Raw genomic sequence first — 21,274 nt, 5'->3', positions numbered from 1 at the left:
GACAAATATATGTAAAGCAACATTGTTTTGGTGATGTGGGCCTCACAAAAACACAGATGTGTGCTCCAGTTATGACCCTGCTCCAGTTATGACCCTGCCTCAGTTATGACCCTGCTCCAGTTATGACCCTGCTCCAGTTATGACCCTGCTCCAGTTATGACCCTGCTCCAGCTATGACCCTGCTCCAGTTATGACCCTGCTCCAGTTATGACCCTGCTCCAGCTATGACCCTGCTCCAGTTATGACCCTGCTCCAGTTATGACCCTGCTCCAGTTATGACCCTGCTCCAGTTATGACCCTGCTCCAGTTATGACCCTGCTCTAGTCTAACCCTAACCCCAGTTCTGCCACCAGAGTCAATAGTTTACTCCTCCCCTCTACCAACAACTGTACTACAAGACTGTCTTCACAACACATCTCTTAGCCCACACTACCTGAGGAAGGATCTCTGGCTTGTTGTTTGTTGAGATTTTGACTTTTCTGAAGACTGAATAAACTTTTCAAACTGCTGAGATTCCAGACCAGTTTTTGTACTTGGAATTTTGAGAAAACTTTAATAAAAATAGACAACAGCAGGTTGTGCTCTGACATGAATAACAAATGCTGCATTGATTCATATTTTACGGTGGCCCTGAAGTGCAAACACAACGGCAAATAGCAAAACACAACGGCAAATAGGAAAACGCAACGCAAATAGTAAAATGCAACGGCAAATAGGAAAACACAACGGCAGATAGGAAAACACAACATTAACTTCTGACGGAAAAGGTAGGGCCTATCTAGCAGAAGACAGACCCTCCTGATTGGACAGACGGACTGTCTGTCTTTTAACAGGAAGGAGCGGTGAAAAACACGAACAGCACATGTTTGAATGGTTTTCGGGACAGACAGCAGCACCATCTCGATTTACTGACATTTTCGGTATACTAACACATATATATTGATTACTGGTGTGTTGCATCATGTACATGTCTCATACTTTATTAACATTCATGTATTACATGATTAACCTATAACAATAGGCAGCCATATTGTGAAGCAGAGCTAGAAATGGATATGCTAGCTGCGTACCTTAGCTTGACTGAGGACTAGGCCTATTGTTATATTGAACATTTAACTTTCGACTGTTTAAATAAATGGGACTTGTTAAACATTTTTTTTTAATCATCAGCCCACTTACAATTTACCACGTTAACAACATGTGTTATGTTCTGTGTACTTATAGCCTATGTTATGCCAGGTTTCTTTGTTTCTTGTCCTAAGAATTTCCGTGCCCAGTCGGATCCTGTGTTGTTCTGTGCACCTGATAATAAAAGACTTGAACTTGAGCATTTATATTTGTAGTAGCCTACTTGATGCAACTTAAATCTAATCTAGATAGAAATCACACCAGCAACTGCTCAATTTAAGACAAGAAAGGAGTTTGGTAAATAGAACAGAATATACAAGGCAAACAATTGCATTCATTAAAACATTTTATTATACAATATGTCCGGTGAGAGGGTCATTGTTTTTAGTGCGTGGACCTGAAATTTCTGACGAGCATTGAGAGCTAGCTGGACGATAGGAACCCTTGATCTGCAATTCATTGTTGCTAGCTCTAATCACTAACTATGCTAGTAAGAGAAGACTACCTTTGTATGCTAATGAACGCCGATAACTAGTGTAGGGCTGTTTTGGCAGCCCCTTTGTCACTGGTCACCCAGATACTCGTCTGGGACAGTTGTTGATTTACATGAATGCTAAAATGACAATCACACCTTAATGACACACCTCTGGAGAGGTGATCTCAACAGTTGAAGAGGAAGGTGGACAGAGGAAGACTCTGAAATTATCATTTAAAGTTGTGTTCTTATAAATATCGTTCTAAACAGCTTTAGATGTCATGTTTGATATGATTTTGTTTCTTATTTTATGTATTACATTTTAGTAATAATTGTAATACTGTAACATGTACATGTACAGGATTTACAGAGTTTGTGCCTGCAGCAGACCAAAACGTGTTCAACATATTCCCTTGTCTTGCAAGGGCGCTGTCAGGCCAAATAGTGTCCTAGGGCCAAATAGTGTCCTACCTGACGTCACAATGCCGTTCCGAAGCAAGGACGCGTCCGTCGCTATGCCGACCTTAAAGGCCATATGGCAGGTTGATTTTTCCAACGAATTTGCGCTATTTGGTTGTTGGTAATAAACATTTAAACTGTTATCCATTGTATTTCATGTTGTTGGGTGTCACAAAACGTAATATAATACAAAAAAGTTGCAACTTTTTGCAATGATTCTTCTTTCCCCCACAATGCATTGCATGACGTCACGTTGGGGAGACAACAGACAAATGTCTGCTTTAAGGCCATTGAAATCCATTGGAAATAAACACTACTAGGCTAGCACCAGAGAATGTCTAATATGGGCTCTGCTAGTACCATCAAAACTTGGGACATCTCAGAAATGTGTTTACAACGTCGGGGAAAATATTTAATTAGCGATGATATTGGGGGGATTTTACAGGTGGGACTGGCAAGTTTAAAAAAAAGCTAGCCCATAGCTAGCATGATGTCTTCTGCTGTACTACTATTACTACTAGAGGTAACTAAGTGGATTTTTTGTAGGGCAAGTGGAAGAGAAATGTACTTGGCCCACTGGACAAGTTAAAACTCAAAAAAAAAAAAAAAAAAGCTATGTTACTTGCACTGGCCAACTTGCAAAGACTGAGGATAGCCTACCGAAGTTGAGTTAGCCAATGTCGTTAGCGATGCTAGCTAACGTTAGTTTGCTAGCAGTGACAGTATATAACATTTCACTGGTTCTTGCAGCTGTTTGTTTAGCAAGTCACAGTGTTTACAAGCCCTGATAGTGTAACTGAGACAACGCAGTAGATACGACTTTCTTGGATGTGCTAGGCTGGATAGACTGTTGCACAGTAAGTAGTTCTACAATGGTAGTATCGTATCTTGCCTTAAGTTGTAGTGGCAGCATCATACATTTAAGAAATTCAAGACTTGCATGTACAGTAAGTAATGTCACATTAAATAATGTATTTAAACTCAAGCTAGTGTGGTGTGTCACTGTCTTCTATGCCACAGGCTTTTCTGTCAAAAGAAACGTTTTCATTTCCAGCACATTCACTGAATGTTTCAGTGAAGTTTGGCTAGCAACAGCAGCTAGGCTAGCTTGCTCGACTGAGAGTGAGACCGACAGAAATTGTCGCTTTTGGCTTATTTACTGATAATGATCGCTTACAGCAAACTTCTTTTGAATTTGCCATTTCCCCCTAAATAAATGTCCAGCTTATTTACGTGTTTGCGGGCATATTTTCAGTTAGTAGTTGGTACACTGTTTGAATCGCGATTCCATCGGAAAAATACTACCGGTGACAACGTTGTTAGAAAAGCTTGTATGTATCAAAGGGGGTTCGGCTTGTTTCATAATAAACTGACCCATTTGCAACCGACGCAAGCAAGCACACAATACAATTTCCCCAGAAATTATACCCTCTCTCCTCTTTAGCGATGCTAGACATTGATTCTAACATTTCACTGGGTCTTGCAGCTGTTTGATTGACTGAAATTATTATAAAATGTTATGTTTTAGCCATTTGCCTACTTTAGCAAGTCACAGTATTTCAAAGCACATATTATGTAACTGAGAAGACGCAGTAAATAATTCCTCTTTCAAGTAAGCCCCCGTTCAAGTGGGCATCAAATTAGCTGCACGGTCTGTAGCTAGAGATATTGGGACGAAGATGCAATACAGTACGTAACAGAACGTGTTTATTCTGCAGAAATTGTGTAAATGTTTAATGTAACAAATACGATTTTTAAACACCTCAATTGTTATCATTTGTAGGCTATATTATTACAGCTCATCTTCGTTGGTCAAAGGCACAATCTTTACCCGGACGTGACCTGTGCATGAAAAAGTGGAACTTATGTAGGCTACTTAGTGTAGTGCCTCAAAAAGTTAATGTCAGGCCCTGAATGATCACTAGATATAAAGAAAACGTTGACTTCCACTCGGTGCTATTCACTGACAGTCAAAATAAATTGTATATGTGCACTGCTGTTCATAGACGAGCTCCAGGTGTCGTTGCTGCGTTGCTAAATGATAGCAACTCACCGGGAGACTTTATCAACTCGCCACTCATTCTCCTTGGTACAATGAGCAATCCATTTAATTGGCTTTGACGGCCATAAGGTCGACATAAGTTCAAAATTATACGGCTGCGGGCCATCATATACATTAGTCGTTCTTGCCACCTCTTCTTCATCCCGGTAGATCGCCATAGTTCTAGTACTAGACTGAGGCTACTCTCCTCCACGACTCCCCAACGTGACGTCATCGCCGAATTGCGCTAAAATGCTAATGCTAACACAAAAAAACGTCTAAAATTGGTCTTAAACACCATTTTGAGACACCATTTTGAGATTTCTTGAATAATATACATATCTTGAGTGCTTTATGTACCCATTAATCAACAGTGGTGGTTAACCTGCCATATGGACTTTAAATTCCTGAGATATCTACGCGTGCTAGCAAGAAACTGTCATGGTTGCTATACTGGTTACTAGGTAGGAAGTGTTGTATTTAGGATATGCTCAGATTGTTTTTTCATGTTTGATGAGATCACCATCCTCCATTGAAGTGAAAAGTACACACGTGTTGGAACACAGGAAGAGCTTCATCCATGCTTGTACTGTTCAACAAAATTGCAAAGCAATAGGTGACATACTCCTTCAGTCCTTTGTCTTGCATCCTTTTCCCAAATCCCTGTGAGACAGCTTTTACAATGTGGGCAGAGCAAAGGTGTAAAACTGTGAACTTATGAAGGTCACTGTGGATTTTCTGAATTTCTATGACAACATGGGCTCTTTCAAGATAGGCAGATATAGTCTCCCTGTTAAAGGACAGCAGCACATTATCCATCAGAGCCCAGCTCTAGTCTATCTCTACCTGTCGGACTCTGCACGATGTGCACCTGGAGACCTTTCTGACTGTTTCCATCAACCAATATGTTAATGTTGGTATAGGATGTTCATTGGTGATAAGCTCAGAGATGGGGACAGGTGGCTTATGTTTGCCCGTACCTAGCAGTACAATGGCATAGTACAGAACCCTTTTGTTTTGATTTGGGATCTTTGACACAACACCACCAGTAGCGTCAAGATGGAGAGTAACGGGTGTGGGTTGTTTAAGATGCTCTACCATTATATTTATTCCTACATCTATGTACATATGGACTCCAAATGGGTCCACCTGCAGGTGTTGAATATGACCACCAAAAGAAACATTGCCGCTGCACTCCTTCATAATTTTCTGTGTGAGCATCAGCTCAAGCATCATTATTCTCATACTTTTTTGCACTTCAGAGGAAATAATTTTCAGAACATCTTTTGTAAGACCCCTAATGATATTACCACCATATAGTTCGTCTTTTGGAGTTTTCCTGAGCTGCTGATAGTTGTAGTTGCTCACACCTTTGTGGATCGATCTGGCAATTTTACCTCTTCTCGGGAAGCTCGCATACCGACATTTTCTTTCCTTTTTTGCACGAGTGACTTCTCCTAATCTCAGCACTTTGATGGTTATGCTTTTTTGTTGTGATTATGGGCTATTGTTTTCTCCTGAACACACACGGCTTTGCATGTCTTAAGTGTGCACACTGCAGATACATGCATGTATAGTGACATTCTTTTACAGTAGTGTGTAGCTTTAGACTGGGACAAAATAGCCCTGGCATTTTTTCTCAGACCGGCCCACCGCAATCGGTCAGACTCTGAGACAATGCATGTGACACAAGAAACAGCGGGAGAGGGGTGGAGCCTGTTAAGAGAAGTGATTGGGATATCCCAGTGTCAGCATATAGAAAGAACCAATGCCGTCCCTGGTTCAGGGGCCGGTCAATGGGCAATTTATTATTCTTTTTATTACCTTTTTATTTTACACCGGCCCAAAAGGTGACTCAGCCAGCCGGTTATTTGCCCGGTATGACAGATTACCAGTCCAGGCCTATTTGACTGCACAGTTGGCTTTTGTGTTTTACACCTGACTCCACTTCCTAGGAGTAAAAGAGTTTGGATGTCACTGTCATTAACACAAATTGTGATTAGATAAGAGAAAGTCTAAGCCTCCTTAGCTTTGAAATATACAAGTCACATGACCAAATAGCTATTGAAGTTTGAAATATTCAAAAATTCATCTAAAACAGTGTGAGGTGAAAATGAACAAAATAAAGGCTGTGCAACATGTATGCATAGTCAGTGAACACTGAAATGAATTTGAGGATTATAGGTCACATGACCAAAAAGTTATTGACGTTTGCAGGTTTACTTTGAATAAAGAATACATTTTTAATAACTTGAGATGAAAATGAACAAAATAAAGGCTGTGCAGCATGAATGCATACATCTTCAACAGTTTAACATTATTTTGATACTCCTAGTTCATGTTGTTGAGAAGCTATTGACTTTTGAAACTGTAATTTGTTGACGGTCCCACATACGCGTTGTTTAGGCAGCCAAAAGCATTGGCTAAGCGGCCGGTCGTAGCGGTGCTAACACCGGTTAAAATAACACAATGCTGGGCGTCAGCATATCTGTTGAATATCGAACTTCAAACCAACTTTACCACGGTCATTCACCAGCCTAAAATACAATACAATAAAATCAGCTCTGTCCATGATTGCACCTAGCGTGCTCTGGGTAGCCTATATGTGCCCCACACTGCCCGCAATATAGTTAGGCTACATCGTTATCCCCAAAATAGTATTTCGTGGCCACAAATTAGTGTTTCGTGGGAACGAATTAGTATTTCGTGGGAACGAATTAGTATTTCGTGGGAACAATTTAGTATTTCGTGGGAACGATTTCTTTTTTTTCAGATGTCATGTCTGGGCTCCGTACCTTCGTCCTGCTCCAGTCCCTATTTAAAATACCTTTCGGTCACTTTGAAGCTTCAGCTTATAACTTTCTGAAAAATGTCACAATTTTCAGCTTTTTTAGCATGTTCAGCTATCCCCATTCAGGTTTCCAGCATTCTCACTGCTGTTTCGCAGGAACAGCCTTTTCTAGTTATCATTGTATTGATTATCTTACTATTTAGATCAGAGGTCTTCAACCCTGGTCCTCAGGGACCACCTGTCCTGCACGTTTTAGATGTTTCCCTGCTCCAACACACCTGATTCAAATGAATGGTCGTTAACAGGCTTCTGCATAACTAGATAACGACCCATTGATTCGAATCAGGTGTGTTGGAGCAGGGAAACATCTAAAACGTGCAGGACAGGGGGTCCCCGAGGACCAGGGTTGAACACCTCTGATTTAGATAATAAACTATTATTGTGCATTTTGAAGTTACTTGTTCACCTATCTATCAAGCTACGGCGGTGAAAACTTTGATCTGGGGGGTATTCGTTGTAGCTCGCTAAGCAGTTTAGCGAGCTAATTTTCAGGCTAAAATAACACACGCCCCTATTTTTGGTTCATAGAAGCACGTTTAGATAAATCACCATAGTAACATATCAATTAGCACTAACCTGCTCGAGAGCAGGCTAACTTAAGTGTAGCTGGATAAGCTTGCCACACCCCCGGAAAATAATTGGCAGCTCCCTTTTGAGAGACCATACCAATAGAGTTCTTCACGATCGCCAAGATCCTTTATTTCACACGGATGAGTTCTTGTTTGAGCGATATCGATTCAGCTGACAAGGACTCATTTATTTGCAAGACCTTCTCGGGCCGTACATTGCAAATATCACACGCCGCAGCAAGCTATGCTTTATGAGCTTATGCTGCTGTATGTGAATATGTAACGCTATGTTCTAAGAAATGTCTTATCTGTTGTGCCTGTGCTTTTTATGTTTCACTGTGGTAGAGTGGGAAACGTCATATAGATTCCTTTTTATGTCTTGACGTGAAGAAATGGACAATAAAGCTACTTGAAACTTTTACTGTGCTTCAGACTCTCTGCATAGCCTTCATTTTTTTCGCGTCAGGTAGGCTACATTTCTATACAGTATAGGCGATGCAGAAAACATTGGCAAAGCCACAGCATGCGTTGGTGTAAGAAAAGTGTACTTGGCGCTTAACCAACTGATCAATCAATTGATCATATTCCTGGCCATGCCCCAGTCAATGAAATCAAAGAGGGATTTAGACATAGGCCTACATGCATATACACATATATAGGGTGATATCAGGTAAAATGGGCCATTTAAGGTTTGGGGATCCCAGCCCTGACAAGTAACAGGGGATTTGATTGCTTTATGGTTGCTATGGTGGGCGGGCCAATAATTCAAACAATACTGCTAAGCTGCATGGTAAGTAGCCTGGCATACCAAATCTAATTAAACTATTATAAGGATGATAAATCTTTTTTTTTTTTTTTTTTACATGCACATAAAAAACTGCATATCTGTCTTGATGGCATCAATCACAAATAATGTTGTTAGTTTGGTATATGAACATATTTTTTGAAAAAGTTATGTTTTTCTTGGTGGTCCAATTTACCTTAACCCACTGAGGTAAAATGGGCAACATGGTTTCAGATAAAATGGGCCATCATCTGTGTCACTCACAAACACACATACACGTGTTGGAGTGTGTGTGAGGGTGTGTGTGTGTGTCACACCATGACCCCCCCAACCGTAATAATGGTAGTAGATATTTTATGTACAGTGAGTATGGCGAAGGAGAAGGAAGAGAGAGGAGAGGAGAAAGGGAGAAGGAAAGAGAGAGAAAAGAGAGTAGGAGCAAGGACCAGAGAGGAAAGGATACAATGATAAAACAGGGATGGAAAGGAAGGCCAAACAATTACAATCTGTGGAAAGAGGAGATGGTGAAGGGGGCCTTAGATGAATACATGGAGGGAGAGAAGAAAGGAATTACAGTGAGTGTGCACCTCTTTTTCAAGAGCATGGGGTGTGCCGCAATCAACACTGCAAAGACGCATCAGTGGAAAGGTGACTGGCAGTGAACATGTGTCAGGGCAGAAGCCCTACCTTCCACAGGAGGCAGAAAGGGAGCTTGCTGCCACCCTCAACACATTGGCGCAGAGGGGGTTTCCCTTCACAAAATGTGATGTCCGGCAAGTGGCCTTTGATTTTGCAGCCAAGAACAACATTTCTGGTTTCTCCAAGACAGCAGGGAGGGCCGGATATTACTGGTTTAAGAACTTTCTAAGGCACAACCCAGAGCTTTGGATGTGCAAGCCAGAGGTCCTGTCTGCAGCACGGGCTGCTGGACTCAACAAAGAGGTGGTTAGCCAGTGGTTTAACCAGTATGAGAGCCTTTTGGTCAAGCTGGGTATTGAGGGCACATCGTCACATATATATGGAACTGTGACGAGTCTTGGCTTCAGGATCATTTTTTTAAAATTATGGCACATATGAATATGTTTGTTTAATGCAGTTTAAATGTTTTGTGGCTGTATAAGCAACTGTGTTTTAAAAGTAAATTTGATGATAAATTACAATTTCCCTTTGCAGTTTCACTGGCCCATTTTACCTGAACAGCTGGTCCATTTTACCTGAAAATGCTCGTGCCAAAAAAGTTGGCACAGCTGATGTTTCAAGAACTGTAGGGCCTAAATAATTATATTTTATTACATCATTAAAAAAAAAAGATCAAAAACAGTCATTAGTAATCATAAAAATACATGCAAAAGGCATATATGGTATTGTATTATTGTCCCAAACGATTTACCAAAAAGTGGCCCATTTTACCTGATATCACCCTAGTACACGCTTTCAGTAGGCCTACATATATCCTCATAAGTGTCTATGAATTCGTATCAATTATACTCTTTGGCCTTGTTTTTATACTTATTCTGAAAAAGTTGATATCATAATTTTCGCTTGCAAGATCTCATTCAATGATTAATTTCCATTAAGCCTACTGCCAGCAGGCACATTTAAAGAAATGTGATCTGATTGATCGGGGTAATAAGGCACTAAAGATGAGCCATTTTACCAAAATACGCATTTAGTTTATCGGCAATTTTTTTGCCAAGATGCCTGTCTTGCCCTGGCAGTGGTGGCGGTGTTTGACTTAGCCATGATAATATGCTTATGCGTCTTCGTAGAGACTCATTATATTTGTTTGCTCAGATGGCGAGAATATCACCGCTCTCTCTTTCCTCTTTTCCGCCATCATACCGTTAGAAAATCACAGTTTTGGTGATCGACCTTTCCTGCCTTTTGAAGTAGGACGTGCTCGTGCACTTGCCCTGATAAGTTTAGCTAGATTGAAATTAACCACATGATTTGGATGCGGATCAGCCGTCGACGAACCGATTTTTGCGGTTCTCAGTTAGCTCGCTAATGTTAACGGGCTAAAGGGACAATGGATTAGCTTAGCTTCAACTCTTACGACGAACGGGCCCCTAGTCTGGTTGATGCGGCTAACTGATTATAAACATAGACTTTTGGAGTAGGTTTTAACTTAAAGCCTTGAGTCACTTACAGTGGATCTCCACGCTCCGAAGGAATTTACCGGAGCCTCTGAGTGATCGATTACATATCCTACTAGGTCTACTATGGTTAAATCCATATTATAGTAGAGATAAATGACTGATTATTGAACACGCATACTTAAGGGTCGGTGCTCTGATCAAGCAGATAATTTTTACCTTTGTCAGAGTTTCATGTCATTAACTGTCTAGCGCTCAAGGTTACAGGTAACGCACTTGTGCACATTTCTCAAATTGGAGTCAGATATTAACGAGTCAATTATCTCCCTGAGAATCTAACCAAAAGTGAATTGTGGTTCCCAAGCCAGGGACAAACACCAAGCGTCTCTGGCCTTTCAATTCACCGCCTACGCTAGAACTAATTTGACAAACGTGACTTCAAGTGCTTATACTCATCCTGATGTTGTGATTAGTTGACAGCATATCAACTATCACGTCTTATGTAGCCTATGCCTTGCATCAAAATCATTCTTAAATATAGCGAAAGTATCTTCGAGGGATTCATTTTTTCAAAATAGGCGTTCTCCTTCCTGTTAAAAGACAGACAGTCCTTCTGTCCAATCAGGAGGGTCCGTCTTCTGCTAGATAGGCCCTACCTTTTCCGTCAGAAGTTAATGTCGTTGTGTTTTCCTATTTGCCGTTGTGTTTTCCTATTTGCCGTTGTGTTTTGTACTTCAGGGCCACCGTAATATAGGCCCAAATACATTTAAACACTATCATTATAATCACAAATAAACTATAAGACAAATATATTATAATATAGTAATGCTGAGTCCCAGTAGAGACAACTTCTTCACACCAGGTCACCTTCATCACATAACATTGAACACCAGCAGAGGTCAGTACATACCCTTCCTCATTAGAAGGTCCTCCATAACTGAAATTGAAAGGTTGACTCATAGACCAGTCACTCTTCATGGACACACAGCTGGGTACAGGTGAGGCTGGTCTCTGCTGTCTGATCCTGTCAAGAAACACAACAACATGTTTTACAAACGTGAATATTTAAAGTAGAGCTCACAGATTAACTACAACAATACGTGTTGCTAAAATAATTCATTGGAATAGTCAGATCCAGACTTGAATGTTGCTGTTCAACATGAATGAGAGTCAGGCAGACAGGTTTCCAGGCCTGTTGTTACTCTGTATCTCTCTCTGTGAACATTTACCACATGGTCTGTATATCAACCAGGCTGGCAGTTAGCAGCTCTAACCCTGTGTTTTAGTAGAGATGTGATGAGGGATACTTTAGTATCTACAGTCAGCAGCTCTAACCCTGTGTTTTAGTAGGGATGTGATGAGGGATACTTTAGTATCTACAGTCATTAGCTCTAACCCTGTGTTTTAGTAGAGATGTGATGAGGGATACTTTAGTATCTACAGTCAGCAGCTCTAACCCTGTGTTTTAGTAGAGGTGTGATGAGGGATACTTTAGTATCTACAGTCAGCAGCTCTAACCCTGTGTTTTAGTAAAGATGTGATGAGGGATACTTTAGTATCTACAGCAGCTGCTGACTGTAGATACTAAAGTATCCCTCATCACATCCCTACTAAAACACAGGGTTAGTGTTTTAGAAGAGATTTTACTTGAGAGATTTTACTTGCATAAAGCAAAGGGCAACATTGGGCTTTGAGATCATGAATACTACTTTAAACTTTGCTTCACAAAAAACACATGATGTGACCTTCATCACATAGTATTGAACACCAGCAGAGGTCAGTACATACCCTTCCTCATTAGAAGGTCCTCCTCCATTACTGAAATTAAAAGGTAGACCCATAGACCTGTCACTCTTTATGGACACACAGCTGGGTACAGGTGAGGCTGGTCTCTGCTGCTGGATTGAGCTTCAACACAACAGAGACAGACCTTCAGTCTCTCATTTATCCTGACTAATGATGATGTCATAATATCACTGCTGAGCTGTGAGATGGAGAACAGTCATGAACAGATATGGATTCTCATCTTACCTCTTAGCTTTGGTGTCCATGTCATGTTTCCCAGAAAGACTCATTTTAGAGGCAGTGCCCCCCTCCTCTCTCTCCCCTGAGAGACTCATTTTAGAGGCAGCAACCTGAAACACAGTAATGTTTTGTTGGTTGCTTAGTATAATTCTAAAACACAGATTACAATGTTGATTCATGGATCTTTTCCCATCCAGTATTAAGGCCTTTTGAGTCCCTCAGTGACATCATGTGCAGACTTGCATCTGTCAGAAACGTGATGTTTCTCCAGAGAGACTGGGCTGCTCAGTGAGTAGAGAGACCAGCAACTTGTGTCTGGATACCAGCATGTCATGCTGCTGCCTTGTTTCCTGCAAGACAATCCAGGGCTCTAGCTAATGTTTTCTCCAAGGAGTACATGTGCTCCTAAATGAAAACATTTAGGAGCACACAAATACATTTAGGAACACAGTGTTTTTTTTAATTGTATTTGTTTATTAAACATAACTTAACACAGGGGCGTCGTTTAAACCTTTTTACAGGGGCATGTGCCCAGTATAAATCTGCTGTGCCCCAGTAAAATCTAAAGTTTGAGTTTTAACAAACCAAAAACACAAAGCTTGCATTGACTATAGATGTCCCTGCAAAAGCTGATATCAAACTTGCGTCCCTGAACTGTTATATAGTGGGTTAAGTGAGGGAAGTTTCTATAGCCTAATAGTGCTTTGTGCGCAACAAGCTTGGAAGAAGGGATATGAATAAGGGCCTGTGCCCCAGTACAGTTTTATGTCTAACAACGCCACTGATTCAACAGTTAATGCCAGACCACTAGCAACTTTCACTCTGATAGAACTAGAACAAATAGTTTAAGAAACATGTATATAGTTATAGTTAATATTTTCTTAAAATACTGGGACATTATAGACTACATAAGCATGCCACGGATTAAAAGGCTTGGTAGTCAAAGCTAGGTAGACCCAGAGCCATATAAAAAGAGAGTTGGGACATTTCCATAGAATTCCATTGTGGTCTAATCGAAGAAGGCAGAAGTAAAGCGTGTCATTTGCGACCCAGTCCCAAACATTCAACCCCATTCATTTTCAGTGTTATCAAGTTAGCTGATTTTAAAAATAGTTTCAAAATAATGCAGTAATTTGATCAATTTACCAGCTAACTTGTTTCGTTACACTGACTATGACTGGTGTAGGCCTAATAGTTTGTGAAAGACCCATAAGACACATATTTCCGACGAGGCAAAATCACGGACAAATTTGGAATCCTTACCGGACGCATTTTTTAGGTCTCGAAAAGAGGACATGTCCGGGTAAAAGAGGACGTCTGGTCACCCAAATTTTATATAGCAAGCTTTACTTTGTGTATTGTCAGATATAGCTTGTTAGATTCTAAGTGCACATCTGATTAGAGCTAGCAACAATGAATTGCAGATTAAGGGGTCCCCTATCGTCCAGCTAGGTGTCGACGCTCAGCAAGAATTTCAGGTCCACTCACTAAAAACAAACGACCCTCTCACTGGACATATTGCATAATAAAATGTTTTATTGAATGCAATTGGTTGCCTTGTATATTCTGTTCTATTTACCAAACTCCTTTCTTGTCTTAAATTGAGCTGGTGTGAGCTACAGTATGGTAGCTAGCGTTGCTATTTCTAGCTCTGCTTCACAATATTGCTGCCTAGTGTTATAAGTTAATGTAATACATAAATGTTATTATAATACGGGTGGTTGAAATCAAGCATTCTGATTGGTTGAGAGTGAGTCACGGGGTGTGCTTTATTGAGCATAAATTACTGTACGCCTTTTTACATTTACGTTAAAATGGGAGCGTTCCATATTAGTGCGCACTCAAAATAACTAAAAGGTTGCCAAAGAAAAAGACTGTCTACTAGTACTGGTGTGCAGCTGTTTATTGGTTAGCAAGCTAGACTAGCAAAATTCGGTTAATTTTTTAGCAATAATATTGGATTGTCCCGTGCTATCAGTGCTAACTAGCTGGCCTAACTACTGAAACGTTGGACGGAAGCTCAGGTCTAGCCATTAGTTGCTAACTTGATATCCACTTATTTAATTTTAGCTTCGTAGCCACGCAATTACAGTACATGACCTGGTCTTGGCTTCTTAAAAGGACGTTTTCCACGGATGCACAATTAATGGAGCTATCCAAATCAACATAAGCTAACCTTAACAACAGCCTAATGTTAGTGTATCGAGTCCCAAGTCACTCGTAACTTGTTTACAGCATATGTAGGCATACCTAGCTACCATATACCCAGTGCCTACGTAATATTTATGATTGATTTAGAATGTTTACAGTAGGCCTACTGTTTAAATGAAATATTATTTTATTGAAAGTGTCCCATTTTCGTTGTTATTTTAAAGGCAACTTTTTTAAATGAGCAATGTGAATGAATGAGATGGTGCAAGATCTACAGTAGCTAGGCTAACAAACGTGAAGTTCACAATGCTGTTTGTCCGTTGCATAGCAACAGCCACTGTTTACAGGGACTATTTTCTCTCGGCTACCGAAATGCGGTACACAATGTTTGTTGTCTATAACTATTTTGTGCTGAAAGGCAGCTTACTATTTATAATTTCGCTGGCAACCGTATTATAAAAGCAATAAGGTACTCGAGGCAGTACTTTATCGCCAATAAAGTACGTGTTCCAGGGTTTGACGGCCCGACGCGCACAACACCCTTGAACACGTACTTTATTGTCAATAAAGTACTGCCTCGAGTACCTTATTGCTTAAATAAAGTATCAGACATATACATAATACAACACACCAGTAACCAATTGATATTATGTATTAATATAACGAAAATGTCAGTAAATCAAGATTCTGCTACTGTCTGTCCCGTCAAACAGGTGCCAGCAGTGTTTTTTTGTTGAGCTAATTGAACTAAGTGATCATGTGTCAGCAAGACCAAAGAGTGTTGTAACTTTCTTTTTAAATGGCTCTGGCCCATTGGTTGTGAATTGTCGCTCGCTTGTCTCTGCTACCTCTGTATCCAGAAGCAGTTATACTACCTCACTGCTCTGACTCCAACAATACTTGTGCTGAGTCAAAGATGGTTAACCCTCATGAATCCAAACCCTTTATAAACAAAGACCCTCTGTTAATAGGATCTATATACAAGGCCGGATTAGTACCCAAAGGGCCCCTGTGCACTGAAGCCCAAAAATAACCTCTAACCTCTAAAAATAACCTCCTAACCCCCTCTATGCCCAAGGGCCCAGATTGCCCATATGGTAGATCCAGCCTTGTCTATATACAGTAACATTGTTATGTTTCCAGCTGCTACAGACACTGGGGACCTCAAGGTGCCACTAAGACAGAGATCTGGTACAGGGACCATGAATCAGGATAGGCTGATAGGTCAGATCTGGTACAGGGACCATGAATATATATATATATATATATATATATATATACCATGGAGATACAGGTGGAGGTAGTCAGTTAGAGGAGAGCTGGAGGGAGATACAGGTGGAGGTAGTCAGGTGGAGGAGAGCTGGAGGGAGATACAGGTGGAGGTAGTCAGGTGGAGGAGAGCTGGAGGGAGATCCAGGTGGAGGTAGTCAGGTAGAGGAGAGCTGGAGGGAGATACAGGTGGAGGTAGTCAGGTGGAGGAGAGCTGGAGGGAGATACAGGTGGAGGTAGTCAGGTGGAGGAGAGCTGGAGGGAGATACAGGTGGAGGTAGTCAGGTGGAGGAGAGCTGGAGGGAGATACAGGTGGAGGTAGTCAGGTGAAGGAGAGCTGGAGGGAGATCCAGGTGGAGGTAGTCAGTTAGAGGAGAGCTGGAGGGAGATACAGATGGAGGTAGTCAGTTAGAGGAGAGCTGGAGGGAGATCCAGGTGGAGGTAGTCAGTTAGAGGAGAGCTGGAGGGAGATACAGATGGAGGTAGTCAGGTGGAGGAGAGCTGGAGGGAGATACAGGTGGAGGTAGTCAGGTAGAGGAGAGCTGGAGGGAGATACAGATGGAGGTAGTCAGTTAGAGGAGAGCTGGAGGGAGATACAGGTGGAGGTAGTCAGGAAGTGTGAATGTCCCTTTGTCTCCCCCTCTCTCTTATCGCCCTCTTTCTGTACAGATACTTTTGCTGTTACAGTGCTCTGTAGAAACTATGTCATGTATGAGAAAACACTATTGTTTTTCACTTGACATCAGTAGAAAATATGGGCGGGTTTAGGAGTTGTGGGTCCCATCATTTGGTCAATGGTGGGCAAATATAATATAATCTGAACAAATTATGACAAATTATGTAACTCGTAACTCTCAGTCAAATGTACAATAATCTCTAGAAACGTGACTTCTCATCCTTCCACATGATTATCACTTTCTGTGTTCTCTACTGTAACTCTGGATGTGTGTCCTCCTTCACCTGCAGCCTACATCACCTGCCCTGCCAGAACCCTCCTCTCTCTACCCTGTCTCTGATCACCTGCCCTGCCAGAACCCTCCTCTCTCTGTCCTGTCTCTGATCACCTGCCCTGCCAGAACCCTCCTCTCTCTGTCCTGTCTCTGATCACCTGCCCTGCCAGAACCCTCCTCTCTCTACCCTGTCTCTGATCACCTGCCCTGCCAGAACCCTCCTCTCTCTGTCCTGTCTCTGATCACCTGCCCTGCCAGAACCCTCCTCTCTCTACCCTGTCTCTGATCACCTGCCCTGCCAGAACCCTCCTCTCTCTACCCTGTCTCTGATCACCTGCCCTGCCAGAACCATCCTCTCTCTGTCCTGTCTCTGATCAGGGTCTCTCTCATGCTTAGGATACTCTTGCACTGTGCAAATGAAACCTTCACCAATGCACAGAGGAACATGTGGAACAGGTTTACACCTGGGGGTGTATTAAATGAAGCTTTATGCCATGAAGGGTTGTCATAGGCTAGCCATCTCTTTGACCCACACTCAAAAGCTGTTAGCACTAGCTCCCCAGTCTAGAGAACCAAAGCACTCTTAATATGATATATACATGTGATATGTTCATTTAAACCCTTAATTACACATGTATAGTTTCCTTGTCAACTGTCATAGCTGGTCTCCTTCCCTGGCCACTGTTAACTGATACACAGTGCACCCTTTTCCTGTAAATCAACACAGGTCCTTAACCCCTGACTGAATGTGTTGCTAACACCTTTTAGCTTATGATCACATTTACAGACACATGACATGTTTAATGGACATGAAACAATGTTATTGTACAGCCTAGGATCTATGCTGTCAAACAAACACACCTGCAGTATTTGAAAGGATAAGACATCAGACCAGGGTTAGGGATGCTCATTTACTTAATCATAACCTATTCTGGACTGACAGTAAATCATCCACTCTCCAACATGTGAATAAACACCATTCTACTGACCTTTATAAAACTCTGGTTTCACCATCAGCCTCCTCTCTGTGCTCCATCTGGTTCTGTGTGTGTCTGACAGTAATGCTGACAGTCTGATCACCTGTAGTGCTGCCTTGTACTCATCTGATCCCAACCTTGAAGACTCCTCTTACTGCTGTTGTTATCGTTTCTGTTCATGGAACATATAGGACATATCTGAATGTATCCCACCCACATACAATCACCCATGCACACATCTGTTTGGACCAGTTGATCCTGTTTGGAGGATCGTTTTAACTCGTCTGGAACTTACTTCTGTAAGAGTGCATGCAAGCCCCAACAAGAGTTGGGGCTTGCATGCACACCAAAGTTGAACACCGAAGTTGAACACCCTGTGGTGTGGGAGTTTTTATAGACAATACTCTGTCAACCATATGTGTATAACTATATGAATGGAGGTATGTGTGTGTATGTGTGTATGATTGGAAGGAACAAGTAATGCTGAGTATAAACATAATGAATCAAACCTGTTTTGATGTTCCATCCTGCATCATAATTAAAGGTATCTATGGTAGCAGTTTGGTGTGTATGTGCTTTGATGCAAGCTATAACCAAATGCTAACACAAACAAACAGAGATAGTAATTGAAGCCCTGTTAAAATAGCACAGGTAAATCCTAGGCACAAAAACACACATGGTACAGTGGTGACCTCTGACCCTAACCCATGTGGTGAGAAGAGGAGCGTCACCCACTTTGTCACAGTCTTCTTTCCAAGTATATATCCAAACATGCCAGTGAAACACTTGACATGTAAAGTAGCTATTGGGAGAAAGTAATAGATGGAGAGAAGAAAAGAGACAGAGGTAGGGAAGGAGGAAGAGAGAGGAGAGAGAGAGAGAGACAGAGAGGGAGAGAGGGAAAGAGATAGAGATAGTTAACAATGTGTGTCATTGTGTAACTAAGTGTGTGTGCTTGTAGTGTGTAGTGGGGTGAACACAGACACACACAAACAGGAGGCCCAGACCAGTGGTTCACAATGCAGCCATGTCTTAATGCTGCCCCCTAGTGGTGCTACACTTGTCTCATTAAAACAATGTCAAGACTTTACAAGTGTTGTGGTATTAAGGACAGAAGATGGTTCATGTTGTATTGAATCCTGGTCCTGGTGGTTTAGAGTGTGGGACAACACATGGAGATACCTTGACATCTGAACACACCATTCTACAACTTCTCTCTCTTCAGCTTTTGCTTCTCTCTCTGTCTCTCTCCTCCTAACATGCATTGTAAACCTTCGCTTTGATTGTCTGAGTTTCGTGAAGTGATTTATGTAACGCATGTGATTGGACAACACATGGTAGTATGGAGCGCTGTCTGGGACATTCCCAGCTGTGCTGAGCCGGCACAGTATGGGTTCATTTAAAATAACGGTAGCTTTAATATGTAATTGAACAATTATTTTCGAGAAAGGTATCGAGGTCCAGATAGAATCTTTGTCATTTCTAGTTTCAGAAGGTCTTAAGGAAACGCAAACTCTCTTTTGAATCAAATATAACAGTTATTATTTGAGCTTGACGTGAGTTACAATTGAGGAGAAGCAAAGCAGAAAGACAGGAGCACATGTCCCAGTCCTCCAGCAGGGTGGACCTCAGTCCCATAGTCACAGAGCCACAAGTGATCAGCCCACACCTGCGTTTGGTCATGATAGGGGCATGCTGGAGGGGCCGGCCTCTCTCTGTGTTCTCACTGACAATCTCCAATGTTGAATTACAGGTAAATGTCTAGGGGCAGCCTTCATCCAAATTAACAAAGTTACCCATGTTTTGTTGCAGTCTGTGTGTTGCGAAGTGGTCCGAAGGTGGGCCTTTACAGGGTCTTAATGAATACATACAGTACCAGTCAAAAGTTTGAATGGGAAAATATGTCCATACTTTTGACTGGTACTGTATGTGATTCAGATTCAGAACGATCTAGTTGAGGTTTTATTTTCTGGATATATTGGGCAGGTGGCTCTTTTTACTGTTCTGAAAATAAGAACAACCTTTAACTCCTTGACTGGAGTGCCTTCAATCCAACGTCCTCCCGGCTCCATCAGTCAGACTATCACTTTCCACTCTTTGTTTGGGGCCCCGATCTTCCACCGTGAGTATTCCTACGGGGCGTCATGTTCCATATTTGTTTCTCCAACATTCTTGATGGGGGATCTGCCTTCCCCTGTCCCGTGCTTGTTTCCCATGTTGAGTCTGCAGCAGGACACAATCCTTCCAAGCATCTAATCCCCACTTTTTTGTGTTCTCCCAGAGTCCACACTGTGTTAGTTACGATGACCCATTTCTCCTTCATCCCTGTGTACATGTCTCCTGGTGGAGTTGTTATCTTGGCTACAAACCTAACCACCTTTAACTGGTAGGCATTACATTAGCAATTCATTTGGTGATACATTTCAAATCAACTCACATTCCCTCTTCCACTATGGCTCCCTGGGTTTCACTCACCTCCACCACTGTTATGGGTGGGGGTGGCACTGACTCAAGTGACTCTACCACCACTGTTATGGGTGGGGGTGGCACTGACTCAAGTGACTCTACCACCACTGTTATGGGTGGGGGGGGGGCACCGACTCAGGTGACTCTACCACCACTGTTATGGGTGGGGGTGGTACTGGCTTGGGTTTCTCGATGGTTGATGTCAGGGGTGGCTTGGGTGGACTTCCAGCCCAGGCCCTGGACTTGGTATTAGGTCTTTGGTCTGGACCTCGAGGTGTTCCAGTGCAGGAGACCCCGGCAGGGAGCTCTCCAACCCCATTATCAGGCACAGTCCTAGGACTGACAATAACAGAGTCATTCTGTATACTTTCCTTCAGGACAGCACAGTCCTGGGACTGACAATAACAGAGTCATTCTGTGTACTTTCATTCAGGACAGCACAGTCCTAGGACTGACAATAACAGAGTCATTCTGTGTACTTTCATTCAAGACAGCACAGTCCTAGGACTGACAATAACAGAGTCATTCTGTGTACTTTCATTCAAGACAGCACAGTCCTGGGACTGACAATAACAGAGTCATTCTGTGTACTTTCCTTCAGGACAGCACAGTCCTAGGACTGACAATAACAGAGTCATTCTGTGTACTTTCATTCAAGACAGCACAGTCCTGGGACTGACAATAACAGAGTCATTCTGTGTACTTTCATTCAAGACAGCACAGTCCTGGGACTGACAATAACAGAGTCATTCTGTGTACTTTCCTTCAGGACAGCACAGTCCTAGGACTGACAATAACAGAGTCATTCTGTGTACTTTCATTCAAGACAGCACCGTCGGGTGCTGCAACAGGAGAATTAGTCAGTTTGTGTTGCTAAGTTCTGCCTAGGATCTTTAACAGTGATTTAGATGGAGCCACGTTGATGATCCTTCAACCTGTACTGCGGTCTGAGATGCCCGTGTTACTGGGCGCTCTCTCTGGGGAGTGTTCCACTGTCTCCGGTAGACCTTGACAAACACGCTGTCACCAGGTT

The sequence above is a fragment of the Hypomesus nipponensis genome, chromosome 28 (assembly GCF_054491055.1).
Source record: "Hypomesus nipponensis isolate SF chromosome 28, ASM5449105v1, whole genome shotgun sequence".
NCBI classification, from domain to species: Eukaryota; Metazoa; Chordata; class Actinopteri; order Osmeriformes; family Osmeridae; genus Hypomesus; species Hypomesus nipponensis.
The sequence above is the reverse complement of the archived record's forward strand: the minus strand, read 5'-3'. Positions refer to the sequence as shown.